Here is an 18,208-nt window from a genome sequence, read left to right on the forward strand (position 1 = left end):
AATTACTAAAATATTAACTGCGTTTTTTTTTTTTCAGATAGTGAAATTTTTACTTTCTCTACATTTTCTTATATTTTCGGAAAATATTCATCATCATCATACATCTCACTTTTATAAGAGGGGAAAACAATAAAGCTACATACTTTTAGAGGAAAAAACATTTTTTTTGCTGATATCTCAGTGGATAAATGGAAGCTGTATAAATAAATGCACTGATTAAGAATATAAAAAATGGAGTATTGTACTAAAATACCCAGCTCCCTTTGCCCAGTTTTTTGACCTTAAACTTTTTACCCCATTTTTTATTATGAAAAATTTCAAGCATATCCAAAAGTTGAAATTGGAATTGAAAGTGAATGCCAAAATACATCCCCCCTCCCCATATTCTACAATTGTTTGCATTTTGTTATTCTTGCTTTTGCTTTATATCTATTCATTTATCCATTCATCTTTGTTTTTTGATGCGTTTCAAAGTGAGTTGCAGACATGTATACCCTGTTTGATACTAAATTTTATCCACCCACCAATTCCCTCTGCACACATACACTAGTCCAGAACCATCCAGCTGGTTGTTATGCACTGAAATCTGATCTCATTTCCCATATCTAGACACAGCTTCCAATCCAAACACATCCCAAATCAGCTGCCAACCCAGAAGGCAGTTTGCCAAACTTTACTCTGACTGTTCCTATATATCCAGAACTATGTAATCTATTCAACTCATAGGATATTAAAGCCAGAAAGGGAAACTATCTGCTCTGGGGTCAGCAACTTCAACTTTTCCAGGAACTAAGTAGGTAGTATAAAAAGTGGGTGTCGGGCTTCCCTGGTGGCATAGTGGTTGAGAGTCCGCCTGCCGATGCAGGGGACACAGGTTCGTGCCCCGGTCCGGGAAGATCCCACATGCCGCAGAGCGGCTAGGCCCATGAGCCAGGCCACTGAGCCTGCATGTCCGGAGCCTGTGCTCCGCAACGGGAGAGGCCCCAGCACGGAGAGGCCCGCGTACCGCAAAAAAAAAAAAAAAAAAAAAAAAAGAAAAAGAAAAAGAAAAAGTGGGTGTCTCCTGTAAGATAATCCAGTGGATCTGATAAAGAAGACTGACCCGTCTCCGTGTGGGGAGGTGACAAGGAGCAGCAGAATGACCCAGGGAGTTGAGAAAACAGAATTAACACTGGGACAAGGCTTCCAGCCTCAGCCTATGGTTCCAAGGGCCCAGTATTTTAACCACAGCTCCCTTTTTGTCTCCTCTGAGGGTCTAGGAAACCACTTAAAATCACATATTTGTTAGAATAGCTGAAAGAGTACACTGTTAAGTAGAATCTTTCTTTAATTAAAAGTGTTTATGGATGCAGTATTTATACCCTCTCAGTTAAACACAGACCTTAATGGTGCAAACAGTAGCACAGATATTATAAATGCAATGATGTGATATATGTCTAGTTTTCGCACGTTGCTTGCCCAAGAAGGCAATATTCCCCCACCTCTGGTGGATTGACTACCTGTCTGTAATGAACCCAAAGAAGAGAGAAACCAGTTTTCTCACTGATCAAAGGGTAGATGTAGCGTCATTTCTCAGAAATGTGCCTGCATATATATATATATATTTTTTTCTTGGTCTGTGTGGCTTACAAATTAAAAAGAAGGTGTTACCGTGTGGAAGTGGGGAAGAATGGTGAAAAAAAAGGGATGTAGAAGGGTCAAGATGTATAGAAACTATGTCTGGTTTTTCATGCCCATTAGCCAACTAGACATGGTTATTTGGCCTACTTTCTGGAACTTCCTCCCTCTCTCCTTGCCCTGCTTATCAAATTCAACCAGTGTTTGCTCAGGTTGGCTAACTTTTACATCTACTGAGAACTGAAACCATCTATTGATACTTTTCACATGTGCAGTAGCTACAGGTGGACGTTGCTTAGAAATCAGAAGTTACAATTCTACCCTCACAGTCTTTTCTTTGTATGCTTGATAATTAACGAGAAGTTTGGAAACTCCCCCCCTCCCCCAACCCCCCTCCCCCACCCCAGGAAACTAATTTAAACAGTGTGTATCTCAGCCTTACTGTGTTGGTATAGCTAGTTCTGCTATTAAAAAAAAATTCCACCCAGGCCTGTAATGCTGTCTCATGCAGTTGTGGGTACATGTGATAAAATTAGTTTCTTTTGGGTGAATGTTCTCTTGTGATAAAGTAAACTCAACTCCTTTTCTTCCAAAGTTATAATGAACAAAATTGCCAGTAGTTTTTTTGGACTATGCCCATACATTGACAAATCAAAATGTATTAATGTAAGTTAAACCTCCTAAATGTTTATCTATTAAAGGGTTTTTACAAGATTTCACATGAATTCTTTCAACTTAATGTCTGTCATAGATCAAATTCAGCAGATGTTTATTTCAACTCCACTTCTTTTGATTTCTACCAGGATTTACATAAGGATTGAATTTATTGTTGGCTTATCAGTTTTTGTAGCTCAAATCTGGCTACAGACCAGTGATACTGAGCTGTGGTTTTACAATCCCACTAGCTGGTTTTAAAAGGCATATAGTAAGATTCTGAACATTTTAATTTAAAAAGTTATTTTTTATTGCATTAATATTTAAAAGAGCATATAGCATTTTGAGGAAAAAGTGAGTCATAGAAAGCAAAAGGTCCCAATATGAAAAAAAAAGAGAAGAATTCTTTAAATGCTTTTAAAATTCCCATTCTCAAAACACTAATTTTGACTGGTTTGTTTTGCAAGTTCTTTGCATATTTTACTTATAAAATAAATAAATAATTTAGAAAAATTTTGTATAGCTTTTGCTATGCAACAGGCATTATTCTGAAGACATTCATTTGTAAACCTAAATAAGCCTCATAACAACCTTAGTAAGTAGTAGGTATAGTTATTCATTTTTTACATATAGGGAAACGAAGGCACAGAGAGGGTAAATTGATCAAAGTCACATAGCTGAAAATGGGCAGCACTGAGATTCAAATAAGGAAGTCCAAATCCAGACCAGACTCACTTTAAACTCTATTCACTAGAAGTTTACCAGTTTCCACTTAGAGTTCCCGAAACACTGAGTAAGACTTGACATAAGTAATCATCAAAATGGGTTAAGCAATAAATAAATAACTAAAGCAAACTTTGTATGTTTGAATCATTCAGGGAACTTAAAAAAAAAAAAAGTACCTGAGGGCTTCCCTGGTGACGCAGTGGTTGAGAGTCCGCCTGCCGATGCAGCGGACGTGGGTTCGTGCCCTGGTCCAGGAAGATCCCATGTGCCGTGGAGTGGCTGGGCCTGTGAGCCATGGCAGCTGAGCCTGCGCGTCCGGAGCCTGTGCTCCGCAACAGGAGAGGCCACAACAGTGAGAGGCCCGCGTATCGTAAAAAAAAAAAAAAGTACCTGAGCCCCACCCAGGCCAGCCTGAATCAGTATCTCTGGGGTGGGGCTTATGCAACCGTGTATTTTAAAGTTAAACAGCCGATTCCAATGTGCTGCCAGATTGAGAGCCACTGATCCAAACTTCTAGCTAAGTCTTAGTACAGGTGATCTCAAACTGGAGCATGCATCAGAATCACCTGGAGAGCACGTTAATACACAAGCGGCTGGGTCCGACTCCCAGAACTTACTCATTCTTGGGTGGAGCCCAAGGATTTCCATTAAGTTCCCAGTTCATTGATGTTGATGCTGCTGGTTTAGTGACCACACTTTGAAAACTACTGTCCTAATAAGCTGGGATAGGGATAAAAGTGGGTAATAGAGACCTGGAGGAAACTGGACTAATTCTAGTATCTCATCAGCCCTGATGCTGACATATTTCCTCTACTTTGTTGATTTACCCAATAACACTGACTGAGGATGTGAGAAGAAAAGAAAAAGGAAAAAATATGAAGCTAAAGGGAGGTGAGGGAAAAGATAGAAGAGGAATTAACTTCTTCAGTAAACTAAAATTTGTGACTCTCTCACTGACCTAATCACCTGTCACTGATAGAATACGAAATGAGAAAATTTAACGATAGCTACACTCAAAAAGAAATGCACCTTTCTATGTCAGAAACAGAAAAGAAATATAAAACAGTGAGTGAGACTGGAAGACTGGAGGGCTGGCAAGGCGGGCTGTTGGTTTCGGGTACAGAAGTATTTATTAATTCAGCTCCTATAGGTAACCTGAGAACCTGAGCTATAGTCACTCTTTGAAACCAAGGACAAGGACAGATATGCTCTTTTCCCATCCTTAGTGCCATGAAAGGAGACCAAATGATCAGTGCTAAGAATTGCCTGGGGATAGACCAGCAGTTCTCAACTGAGGATGAGAACATGGCAAGGGGAGTGGGGGAGCACATTTTGTAATATCTGGAAATGCTTTGTGTTGTCACAATGAGGGGGACAAGGGTGCTACTGGATCTAGTGGGTTGGAACCAGAGATTCTGCGAAACATCCTACAATGCAGAAAAGTGCTAAAGTTGAGAAATGCTGGGCTAGAACCAGGATCTGGACCAAGATGCCAGTTGACTTAGTAATGAATATACTAAATGTGCAAAATTTTTGTGGGCCTGTATCAGCTGTCAATATAGACCTGGTTCTGGGCTGGAGGAGCCTCAGAAAGAAATAGTAGAGGTAAGCACAATATTAGAGATGGCATATAGAAAGCGAAAACTAAGCAATCAACCAAAAAACCTTCTCAAATGGGTCTACCACACAATTCCAAACTACAGAAAGACTATTAATAAGAAATAAAAACACAATAAAATCAACAATTTTACATCAAATTAAATTAAAATAATAGAACAATCTGAAAGTGACCTTAAGAATTTAGGACATATCAAGAAAAAAAAAAGAATAATACCTATAGGAGAGCATAAGAATATTTGAAACAAAAATGGGAAGACATTAGGCAAAAACAGGTGATTATCAAAAACAACCAATTTTTAAAACTGGAGATAAAAACTTAACCATTGAAACATAAATTCAATATATGGGATAAAATATGGATTGGACACAGATAGGGTGAGCAACTATCCTGGTCTGTCTGGGACTGAGAAGTTTCTAGGGCATGGGACATTGGTGCTAAAACTGGGAAAGTGCTGGGCAAACTGAGACAATTGGTCATCCTAGACACAGGTGAAGAAAAACTTAGTGAACTGGAAGAAAAAGTTGATAAACTGATTTAGCATTCATCACAGAGGAACAGAGATAAACAAATTTGGAAGAGAAGTTAAAATCACATAGGATAGATTGAGTCTATCTAGCTTCTACCTAACAGGGATTCTAAAGAAACAGACTAGGAAGGAGGAAATGGTAGAGTAATAGTTTTTGAAGAAATAATAGCTGAGAATTTTTTAGAATTGAAGAAAATCATTAGACCTTACATCAGGGGTTGGCAACTACAGCCCATGGGCCAAATCCAGGCTGCCACCTGCGTTTATAAATAAAGTTTTACTGGAACACAACCACAGCCATTTGTTTATGCCATGTCTACAGCTGCTTTCATCTACAAAGATAGAGCTGAATAGTTGTAACAGAGACCAGAAAACCTACAAAGCCTAAAATATTTACCATCTGGCTCTTCACAGAAATGTTGTAGATCCCTGCTTTAAATTGCTACTCTGAGTACCAAGCAGGATAAATAAAAATCAGTTCACATGCCTATGAAGCATAGTAAAGCTGCAAAACATAAAGACAAAGAGACATATTGAAAGGAATGACAGAGTTTCACCTACAAGGTAAGACAATTAGAGTTGATAGCATACAATTCTGCAACACTAGAAGGCAGAAGCCAATGGGGTAAGTCTGTAAAGTGCTGAGGAAAAGTAACTATCAATTTAGAATATTTATATACGGCTAAACAATCATTTAAGAGTGAAGTCAAAATGAAAGTGTTTTCAGTTATACAAAACACAATATACATTGTAGTATATAATATTACTCTTCTTCCAAATGGGTATCCATCTCTGCTGTTACCCTGAATGCATAAAAATTATACATCCCTACATCTCTGTCCGGTTTAGCTGAGGCATGACTGTGCAACTTATTTTGGCTGATTAAATGTGAGTAAAAGTGAAGTACATATCTTCCAAGCAAAAGTGTTAAGAATTAGAAATAGGGTTGGAAGATTATGTTAAATGGGTAATTGCATTTTGTTTAGGTTCTTGCTGTGTTTGGGAGAATATTAACAGAAATACTAAATAGTTGTAGACATTATTAGAAAATAGGTAAGAGCATGTGTACTTGGGTAAGAAGATATATGAATCCAGAGCACAAGAGTAAGATGGAAGAAAGTGATAAACATGGAGTTTTATGAAGTATATGGATCAGTATGACAGAATTAAGAGCTTAGAAGCAGAGTCACACATATGTGGGAAATGGACATATGACAAAGGAGGCAACAGAAAGAAGTAGGGGGAAAAAACAGACTAAAATAAATGGTACTTGACAATTGGTTATCCATTGGGAATATATTAGATGCCTACCTCACACTACAAGTATAAATAAAGTCCTGATTATTAAAGACCTAAATATGAAAATCAAATCTTTAAAATATTTAGAGAAAAGGTTAGGAAAACAGCTATAACATTTGAGAGTAGGGAATAACTTTTTAAAAAACGACATCAAAGCAGAAATGATAGACTTATTGTAAAATTTGACAGCATTAAGATTTAAAACTTCTGTATAAAAAGAGACACTAAAAATAAAGTAAAAAAGAAGCCATAGATTCAGAGCATAAAATTAGCAATGCACTAACTGACATAGAATTAATGCCTAGAATATATAAGGAATTCCTGTAAATCAATGTGAAAAGATAATCTGTAAGAAAATGAACAAAGCACATGAGGCGAATTTACAGTAGAGTTACCTGAACAGTCAATAAGCTTATGAAAACACATTCCATCTTAGTAGTAATCAGGAAAATTAAAACCAAAATGAAGTAGAGTTTTGCTATGCCGACAAGGGTTTAATTTCCAAAATATACAGACATTTCATACAACTCAATATCAAAAAACAAACAACCCAATCAAAAAATGGGCAGAAGACCTAAATAGACATTTCTCCAAAGAAGACAAAGATGGCCAACAAGCACATGAAAAGATGCTCAATGTCTCTAATTATTAGAGAAATGTGAATAGTATGGAGTTTTCTCAAAAAAACTGAAAATAGAGTTACCATATCATCCAGCCATCCCACTCCAGGGCAAATATCCAGAAAAGACGAAAACTCTAATTCAGAAAGATACATACACACCGATGTTCTTAGCGGCACTATTTAGACATGGAAGCAGCCTAAATGTCCATCGACAGATGAATGGATAAAGAAGATGTGATATATCTGTATCTGTATCTATATCTAATAGACTATTACTCAGTAATAAAAAAGAATGAAATAATGCCATTTGCAGCAACATGGATGGACCTAGAAATTATCATACTAAGTGAAGTAAGTCAGATAAAGACAAGTTTTTATGATATCACTTATATGTGGAATCTAAAAAAATAATACAAATCAACTTATTTACAAAACAGAAAGAGGCTCACAGACATAGAAAACAAACTTATGGTTTACCAAAGGGGAAAGGAAGGGAAGGGATAAATTAGGAGTTTGGGATTAACAGATACACACCACTGTATATAAAATAAATAAACAACAAGGATTTACTGTATAGCACAGGGAACTATATTCAATATCTTGAAATAACCTATAATGGAAAATATTCAGTTATATACATATATAACTAAATCACTTTGTTGTACACCTGAAACTAACACAGTATTGTAAATCAAGTATAGTTCAGTTTAAAAAAAATTTTTAATGAAGTAGAGTTTCGCATATAATAAATTCTCAAAACTCTATCAATAAACTTGACAAAACCAAGTTTTAGGGATGATGCAGAGAAATGGCAACTCTCATACAAGGTTGGCAAGAGGTAAATTGTTACAATGATTTTAGAGAACAATTTGCTAACATCCAGTAAATTTAATGGTGCCCAGACCCTCTATGCAAAAGAACATTTATTCTAGTACTGTTCAAAACAGAAAATAATGACAACGAATTCAATGTGGAGAATAGATGAATAAATTGCAATATAATTACACAGAAATTCAATAGGTTGAACCAGAGCTGCATGGGTCCAAATGGATACATATTGAAAACATACCAATGTCGAGTGAAAGAATGCAAATGCAGAAATCATAAAAATAAACAGGGCAAAACAGTATTATATAGTATCTTATGGATATAGGCAGATGAAATAAAAATACAAAAACATGGCGGGGAAGGCGAGACAGCACTATCAGAACAGGTGTTCCTTTGCTCATGGAAAGAGAGGTATGGAACTGGGAAGGGCAAAAAAAGGGCTTCAACTTTGCCTTTTTTAGTTTTGAAAAGATAGCAAAATGGCAATAATATGAAAAAATGGTAATATGTGTGGACTCTGGGTGGTGAGTATGTGAGCATTTGTTAGGTTATTTGTTTCTTAACATACCATAGTATTTGAAAAAGAGAAGCACATGAGAAAAAGGGGCAGATGGAATGCACCTCCAAGAATTAGGGAAGTGATATTGAAGTTACTAAATCCAGAGCTGGAGCCCCACACACATTCGCTTCAAGAGCAAGTGTGTTGCACATTTAGCGGCTGCTCATACGTGCTCTAAACAAGTGCCTCTCATTTCCTCCTACGTGCAATGACCTGTGAATGAACGAGGTCTAGAATTTGAACCTTTCGCTCTTGGCTTCAAACTCGCTTGTCCATCGACTGATGAATGGATAAAGAAGATGTGGCACATGTATACAATGGAATATTACTCAGCCATAAAAAGAAACGAAATTGAGTTATTTGTAGTGAGGTGGATGGATCTAGAGTCTGTCATACAGAGTGAAGTAAGTCAGAAAGAGAAAAACAAATACTGTATGCTAACACATATATACGGAATCTAGAAAAAAAAAGATGGTACTGATGAACCTAGTTGTAGGGTAGGCATAAAGAGGCAGACATAGAGAATGGACTTGATGACATAGGGTGGAAGGTGAAGCTGGGGTGAAGTGAGAGTAGCATCGACATATATACACTACCAAATGTAAAATAGTTGGCTGGTGGGAAGCAGCCACATAGCACAGGGAGATCAGCTCGGTGCCTTGTGACCACCTGGAGGGGTGGGATAGGGAGGGTGTGAGGGAGGGAGACACAAGAGAGAGGGGATATGAGGATATATGTATACATATAGCTGATTCACTTTGTTATACAGCAGAAACTAACACACCATTGTAAAGCAATTATACTCCAATAAAGATGTTTTTTTTTTTTAAAAAAAAAGAGAAATGTGGGACTCAAAAAAAAAACTCACTTGTCATAACAGAGGTTTTTTTTTTTTTAACACATTGGTACAGACATTGCAGCAAAGGGGAAGCGCCCATTTTGCAGAAGCAGAGGATATAAATAGATCGAGAGTAGAGAGTAGGGGTGTACGTGAAGGGAGTGTGTGGAGGTGAGTGGATTTCTATTTGGGGGCAGTAGTCATTCAGGACTGTGACTGACCCCCTCCAGCTTACATGATAAGGACAAGAATCACCACTCTCCATGAAAGAAGTGGCTTAGAACACCAGCTCCCAGAAGGATTCTTCTAGCTCAGATTTTATTTTCTGATTTTCCTGGAACACCAGCTCTCAAGTAGGCCTCCACTGCAGCCCCTCAAATTATTTGTGGGGCCCCAAACCCATCCCCCTCAGAAATCCTTCACAAATTAAACACTTGGCTGTGTTTAAATTTGGGGTCAAAATTTAAAGGATGAGGGAGAGAAAGTCAGTAGTGAAGCCCCACACCATGGTCAAGGCTGCCTGGAAAGGATGCATGTCACTTAAGAAGTAGCCCTCCCCTCAAAATGTGAATCAGATAATGACACTCACTCCTTTGCTTGGGAGCCTCCAATGGCTGCCCGTGAACAAAATAAGATGAAATTCCTTGTCATGGCCCTCAAGACCCTGCAATATGTGACTGCTGCCTGCTTCTAGAAACCACCTCTTTGCCTCTCTCCTCTTCTCTTGCTTTTCCTCCTGCCACCCTATCTTCTTGCAGATGCAAGCTGTCCCCTGCCTCTTGTCTTTTGTACCTGCCGTTTCTTGTGCTTGAAATGGTCTTTACTGCCACCTTCCCTGTGCCCAGCTTATTCTCACTCTTCGGTGCCACAATTCTCAACCTGTACTGGACCCCACTTCCCACCTTAAGGGTTCGATTTAACTGGTCTTGGCTGGGGCCTGGACAATGGGTATGATTTATAAGCTACTCACGCGATTCTAATGTGCATGGAGGGTTGAGAACCAGTGCTTTAAGTATCATGGCATCAAAGACCAGACCACTATCTAAAGAGGATGTTTCCTTCATCTGTTCTATCTCAGCTCCTTATTTACCTCCTTCAGAGCTCACTGCCTGCTATTTTACTTATTTGTTTACTTGAATTAACTTTCTGTCTTCCAGGGAACAGTGGTTCTCCAAGTGTGGTCCCTGAACTAGCAGCATCAGCATCACTTGGAAAAGGGTGATAACACATTTCTTTTGTTAGTTGCTCACACGTGAACTGCAAGCTGACTGAAAGGAGCAAAACAAATGAATAAAACCCTCAAGCCAATTTTTACTTCATTTCTTAAAACCTTCTAAGGTTTATTGATAAAAGATTTTTCCCCTCACTAACTGTGAACATACAAAAATTTGTGCATGATTCGATATCTGCCCCTCCCGCTTTTTCAGAAAATCTACAACTTGAAAGGTACCTAAACATACTTGTCATGTGGACAGGTATCATTCTGTTATTTCCATTTAAGGCTGCTAAGTGACATAATTTGTCTAAGGTCGCAGATTAAGTTAATTTCCACAGGACCATCTGTTTGAGAAGTAGAATCTTACTGTCGCTTCCTTCTGCTTCTGAAATATGGAATCATAAAGAACATTATGGAACGCCTAGCCCACCCTCTACCTTAACTGAGCTGCTTGAGAGAGCTGGAAAGCCGAGTCAAGATCCCACTGTGGGTTATGGGGTGGCTGGGCCTGGAGCTCAGCACTCCTTGCCACTATGTAGCTAAAATACATCATGCTTTATAGCTGATGTCCTTGTCCTCACAAAGTCCCACGTACTTTTCCACCTAATTCTCACAAGTTTCTACAGTTCCTCTGCCAATAAGTTATACAAAGAGGGTGATAACAAGTGAATTTCCCAAAAACCACTTGGGCCATGATGTGGTTCCACTTTCTGATGCTCCCTTCCTGCACTCAGCCTGGAGGAGGCGGAGTTAGTCATACCAGTAACACAGCAGGTGAGCTTGGAGGGAAGGCGAGGTGTTTGATTATTGAATACCCCTTTCTAAACCCTGGGGTGGAGAACCACAAAGCCAGGAACCCAGTTAATCTCTTATCCCAGTGGCTTTGTAAGATTTCAATAAAATGAGCATTCTGAAAATAGGATATAATTCATAATGGTAATAGCAGAAGAAGTTACAACCACTGACTCCCAGATCAAACAGAGGTGGTCACCAGCCTGAGGAAAGGCCCCTGGCCCTCCTAAAAGCCAGTCCCGGGCTTTTCTAGGACCACCTTGTTGTCTTCCTCTGTACCTACTTTTTCTTGGATGCAGCATAATGCAGAAAAACTCAGGCTCCGAGAGCAGACAGAATTGTGCTCAAGTTCCAGTGCTGTGGACTCTGGAAATTCAGTAGCTGTGTGGCTGCGAGTAAGGGAATCACCCATCCCAAGCAAGACTCAGTTTTCTCAGCTAGGAAATAGGGAAGATAGCAGTAACTATTTGTAAGGATTGTTATAGTGATTTAATGAGATGGTGTATGTCAAGGCTCACAAATGCTAACTGCCATTGTGTTCTCCTCCTGTGTTCATTGAAGTCATTATGCCTCCTTAGGAAATCATTTATTTGGGGCTGGAAAGAAAGAAACCAACATTCATTCAGTGTCTGGCTGGTGCCTGCACTTTAATGGGTGCTTTGTAATCACTATCTTATTCACTCCTTAAAACAACCCTGCGAGATAGTTACTGTCATCATCATCAACATCTTCATCACTGTTGGACAACGAAACAAACTCAGAACTCAAGAGACTGATGAAAAAAACATACAACTAGTAAGCAAAGCATAAGAAGCCAGGAGTAGGGACTTCTCTGGTGGTTCAGTGGTAAAGAATCCGTCCTGTAACGCAGGAGACACGGGTTTGATCCCTCGTCAGGGAAATAAGATCCCACATGCCGTGAGGCAACTAAACCCACGTGACACAACTACTGAGCCCTTGCACCTCAACTAGAGAGCTTGCATGCTGCAAACCACGGAGCCCATACGCCACAACTAGAGAGAAGCCCGCGGGCCGCAACAAAGAGCCCACGTGCCGCAACGAAGACCCGATGCAGCCCCCCCCCACCAAAATAAAAGCCAGGAATATGGCCTTTTGACTGATCTGTGATGTCTTCCAAGGAGAAAAAGTAGAAAGAGTTTTTTCTTTCTTGTAATATGTTATGTGCCTTTCTGTAACGTTGTAGAATGTCAGAGGCAATGTTAGGGAGAGAGAAATTAAAGGAAATCTACTTCCTCTTTAAGTATATCCTTGATATGCTACAAAGATAGGCATGTATATACCATAACTGCCACTGGGAAATTCATTTGCCATGCCATTATATAGTAGGTAAACTTAAAATACATTGTTTAACAAGAGGGTAACTGTGTTCAAAGTCTAAATATATGTTTTTTCACCTACCTATTCTTCTAGTAGTTCTGACAATGGAAAATTATAAGGCAATGTATATAAAAGAATGCTTATGACAGTCTTGTCTATATTACCATAAAGAAAGAAAAATAAAATAAGAAACAATTTCAATGTCCAGCTATATGGAAATAAAATAAATTATGGAGTACAATGCAGTAATTAAAAATGATTCATTATTAAAAATGCTATCATAACTCAGATATTATTCAAGATATTTTAAATTATAAAGCAAGTAAGGAAATAGTTTATAAAGTATGATAGTACTTGTAGAAAATTATATTTATAAGACATAGTTTTAAATGACAAAATTCTAAAGGGATCTGTATTAATTTAACAATGATTGCCCCCTAAGTGATAGAACTATAGAAAACAAGTGTTGTGTCATTTCTTCATATCTATATTTCTAAGAAATTTTCTTTAGTAATATGCATTAATTTTGTAATAAGATGGTGATCTCTTAAGAAAACATTATATGTAACACCAAACACACCCTATCCAATTAAACCTCTCTCTTTTTTTCTTCTATTACCATCTATTTTTTCCCTAAGAAAATGCAAATAAACCTGTCAACCACAGTGCCCTTATTTATTTTTGAAGAGGATATCGTAATTAAGGTCAAGATCTTTTCTAAGAATCCTGGATCTGAAGACCGAGTTTGGAAACACTAGAGGGACTTGTAAATCCCATCTTGATAGGTGACCGCCCTTCTCTACAGATGGGGCTGCAGGGAGAGCCCACGTGCTACCGTTTCCTCTCTGTGGTATTCCTCTCCCCATGACTCTGCAAGTCTGGCCCCATCTCTTCTCCTCTCCCTCTCTTTCCCCCATGGTGAGATTACACTCTCTCACCTCTGCCCTTTCCCCATTCTGGCGCAAGAAATTTTAGACTACAAACTCATGCCATGAGTCTTTCTGCTCTCTCTATTCCAGAGCCTACAGTGCACTCCCTGTCCCACTGAGTACCTGCAGGGATCATTGCCTCAGTCACCATCTTCCCACTGGGAGGTGGCAAAGGAAGTTATCCTCTCCATAACAAGAGAAGGGATAACCCATCTCTATCTTCTAGGGGCTGAGGAGTCTGGAAGGGGTGTGTGGGATAGAAAGTTGACTCTCTTCTAGATTCTGTGAACCTGAGAACACCACACGTATAAGAACACAGTCAATCATACAGCAAAATAATAGGAAACTGTAGCAGAATCTTAATGCTGTAGTTCAGCTACTTTATGGATTAAGCTAGTTTTTATGGCACACTGGGAACCCAGTCATGATTTTAAGTGCGCTTCACATAATGACTTTCAATTAACTTTGGAACACAACCTGTCCCTAAGATTTGGACTACTTGGACTTTGCTTCTCTTAATTAAAATAATAAAATGCATTTTTTCTAAACAAAAGAGCTCCTCTTGTAAAATTCACCGTGTTGTCAAAATGGCACTCATCCTCAGCAATACTGCCCAACGTATATCACTGGAGTTCTCTTCAGGGTTCCAAAGTGCTCATAAAAGTAAATGACTGCAATTCTGGTTATAGCACACAACCATCTTAAGAGGCAAGACAAAGAATGCAGCTTTTCTTCCTTTAAGGCATAGTTCTTCCTCTATTCTGAAGGCTAGAATCAGAAAAGGGAACTCTTGCAGCCACAGTCCCTCAGCTGATATAATAAAGCCTTAGCAGCTTTATAAGCAAATGGAACTATGGTGAGATAAGCAAAAATTCCAAAGGCTTGGAGGACCTGGCCGTGAAGCACTCCCACACCTCTCCGCTCTATGTTGAAAAGATTAGATGTTTGCTAGGAGACCAAGGAGAGTCATAAAATCTATTACTTACCATTTTTATTGAAAAGAGTTGACGTGCCTGGCACACAGTGACCCCGAAGATGCTGTAACTCAGACAGTGAATGTGCAAGTTAGCTATGCAGGGTGTACTTCCTTTTTTGAACCGTGTGGTCTTTCCAGTTTTCACACATTGATATCTAAGGTTTATTTGCATGTTATCTCAGCCCTCAGAGCATTTGTATAACTGGCCAGGTTTATCCAGTTATTATGCTTTAATAATATGAAAACAGCTACAGGGGAAGTTTGAAGTCTTAAATATTGACACAGAATTTTTTAAAAAGGGCCTGAATTGTAAACTCTGTGTATGTTATTAACCCATTTTATATAAAATGTGTGTTTGTGGACCTATCTATGTATCTATTTATTTATCTGCCAAGGACCCATATTAACATGTTAACAGTGGTTCACTTCGGTGGAGGTATTATTACAAATAATCCTTATTTAGTACTTGCTGACTTTCTGACTTTTTAACTGTGAGTATATGGCACATTTAAAATAGAACTATAATCGTAAAAAGAGCAAAAAGATCATGATAATTTTAATCATCAATTCTAAATGCATTTAAATCTATCTCACCAATATTTGAATGGTGGACATATTTTAAGTTTATCATAGGATGTTACGCATTTCATTAAAAATATAAAGTACATGTCAGTCTAGGTTCATGCATTAATTTTTTGGTAATATTTGTTAGCATCAGATGCCTCAACCTCTCACACTGGTGAACAAGATATTCTTGAGTTAAGGGCATAATATTTGATCCAACTAGTCAGAGTTCCCACCAATCTTCTCTAGTGCTTCTTTGAACTCATTCTGGTACATGGATTTTTACCTCCTTTATTTTTAATATATAGTCTATATATGTATACTGATACTAAAGTAATTTTAAGAGTAGAAAATCATCTTTATGTCCTATTGCAAAGGAAAGGCAACTGACTTCTTAATTTGGGGTTGCAAATTTCTAGATCTTGTATGTATTACCACATTAACCTAGTAGAGAGACACCGAATTTTTTCATTTGACCCTGACCTGATATTAATTACTACCGTGACAATAAAAATTCTTTATTAAATGGATAGTCCCTATTATTTATTTCTTAAAATGAAAATGTTTTTCAAAATCAAGATGTGGTTAGAAATATGGATAGAATCATTGCCAGGACAAGGCAGAAATGCAGGACAAGGGTCAGGTCCCAGGGGTAGAAAGGAATTTGAGATTGCCTTGAAACTGTAGGTATTTTAAAGAGGGGTAGGGCTTGAGGGCTTGAGGACAGTCGGGAACTAGGAGGGTAGTCAGAAATTGCACTGTCTCTGGCACATAATAAATACTCAATGAATTAACGGAGGAGGAAGATCAAAGCAAGGCCAGTATGAGAACCATGCATTCTTTTAGACATAAGCCATTGCCAGAAGACCTTAAAATGGAGACATTCTCTAGCTTAACTGAAAAGCCTCTCATCCACTATCTGTTGGAACAGTACAATTTAGGGTCTAAAGCAGAGGGTTTTCATCTGGCAGCATGTTAAAATCACCTGGGAAGCTTTTAAAAATCCAAGTTTCCGGGCTTAACCCCAAACCATTAAATAAAAATCTCTACTTTGAGACCCAGGCATCAGTGTTTTTTAAAGTTCCCCAGGTGGTTTCAAAATGCAGGCAAGCCCAGGCTCTAAAAGTAAGAGCAAGTGACTCATACGAGGAAGATGATAGATTAAGAGGCAATAACTTGATAGTACTGTAGAAATAATCCTGATGCTCTAACACTGTTTACTACCAAGTTTATCAACATATTTTCACCATGCGCTCCATAATAATTACTTATTCTTGGTCATTCTATGATTTTCTCTCTGGGCCGGTAATTTGGACAAAAATTACGCGATAAACGGAAATCGAGCAATTTCCATTAACAATGTAGCTAACTGTACAAGTCTCTGGTTAAGAGAATGCTGAGTTTCAATTTATTCATTTGAGTTCCATTTCAATTTGTGTTTATTTCTAATTGCAGATTAAGGTGATTTTTAGTTGTTATTGACATAAATTCAGCAGTCTCTCAAAAATATATTTAAGAGAAGTATCTTGGCTAAGAAAAAACAGGCTAGCTGTAGCTCTCATCCATAACTCATGACTCACCAATAAGTTTTTATTTCTAGTTTTTGGAGCATAATCATTTTACTTAAAAAAATATGTTTCAAGTATCACTTATGTGAGCACATTTCCTGTGAACTCAATTAAGTATGTAAATCCTTGAGCGGGAAGAGGAAACAGGAAATGCAAGAAAGCTGACTCACAGTATAATGATACCATCTGAAGAAGATAAAGTTATTTTTGTGTGGTATGGGCGCTGCAGTTATTCCTGCTAGTGGAAGGGAGAAGTAGCTTAGAGAACACACAAATAGTTATAATTCTTCAAGTCTCTTTTCATAAATTTGCATTCTAGAGAACTGTTTTTGTTCAGGCAATGGTAAAATGAGGCTGTCTCCCTGGTACAGAGTGACAGCTAGATGGAGACTGTGAGGCCCAGAGACATGGTGGGGTTGGGGGAGACTGGTGAATCCAGTTTCATTTTTTTTAAGTCAATTTACAAGATGGAGGGTGAGAACACTAATGACAATGTAACACTACTTATCGAGCCTTATTTAAAAACGTTGTCACTGTTGTATCTATCAGGTTTTCAAAGGAGCATGGTTGAAGTTGTTAGCACAGAGGGTTAGAAAGACTTATAAACTCTTACACAGTTTCAGCTTTATAACCTGAATGGCTAACATTTTAGAAAAGAAACAGATGATCATCTGCTTTACATGCCCAACAATCACAGGCCTGGGCAAGACCCCTGAGATAGGAGAACAGGAGGATATTGAGTCTCACCTCTTCCAGAAAGCCTTCTGTGCCACTGGCTCACTCATCTCTCCCTTTTTCTGGACTCCTGCAGACTGCACCACGAAATGAACTCTTTGATATGTTTCCCTTTTATGGTTCTCCCATTGTATCGGTTGCATTAAGTTTGGCTCCCTAACCACATCTGAAACTCCTCCAGTACAAATGAATTTTCATACTTCCTTCTCTCACCCTAATATCCTAGAGTAGCTTTTATTTTTTATTTATTATTTATTTATTTATTTTTATTTTTATTTTTTATTTTTATTTATTTTTTTTGCTTTATAACAAATTTAATCAGTTATACATATACATATGTTCCCATATCCCCTCCCTTTTGCGTCTCCCTTCCACCCTCCCTATCCCACCCCTCCAGGCAGTCACAAAGCACCGAGCTGATCTCCCTGTGCTATGCGGCAGCTTCCCACTAGCTATCTACCTTACGTTTGGTAGTGTGTATATGTCCATGCCACTCTTTCACTTTGTCACAGCTTACCCTTCCCCCTCCCCATATCCTTAAAGCTTTTTTTGTGACTCACAGGTTCCTTTCAGAATCTGATGACAGCAGTATATGGTTTGCACACTAATTCTGCGTGTGTACAGCCTCTCTTGAAGCCCATCCTTTATGGGAAGCTGTAGGAGAACTCTTGGCTAAAATATTATCAAACACTGGGAGATGGTCACTACATTGGTGTTTTCTGATGATGAAGTGAAAGTGCAGAAGTGTTAAGTGATCCCTTATGTTTCCAGACTAGGAAACTGGTCAGCTAAAACTTCAT

The 18,208-nt window shown here is 38.4% G+C and overlaps 1 protein-coding gene across 1 annotated transcript in view; it reads right to left on the minus strand.

The window, feature by feature from the left end:
• The window catches only part of FYB1 (FYN binding protein 1), a 185,881-nt gene extending 168,393 nt beyond the window's left edge, over window positions 1–17,488 (minus strand). Inside the window, exon 1 of the mRNA XM_060091654.1 lies at window positions 17,421–17,488. The gene's annotated coding sequence lies outside the window, so the exon portion shown is untranslated. The remainder of the gene's footprint in view (window positions 1–17,420) is intronic.
• Window positions 17,489–18,208: the final 720 nt, after the last annotated feature.

Source organism: Mesoplodon densirostris, chromosome 3 (assembly GCF_025265405.1).
Source record: "Mesoplodon densirostris isolate mMesDen1 chromosome 3, mMesDen1 primary haplotype, whole genome shotgun sequence".
Lineage (NCBI taxonomy): Eukaryota > Metazoa > Chordata > Mammalia > Artiodactyla > Ziphiidae > Mesoplodon > Mesoplodon densirostris.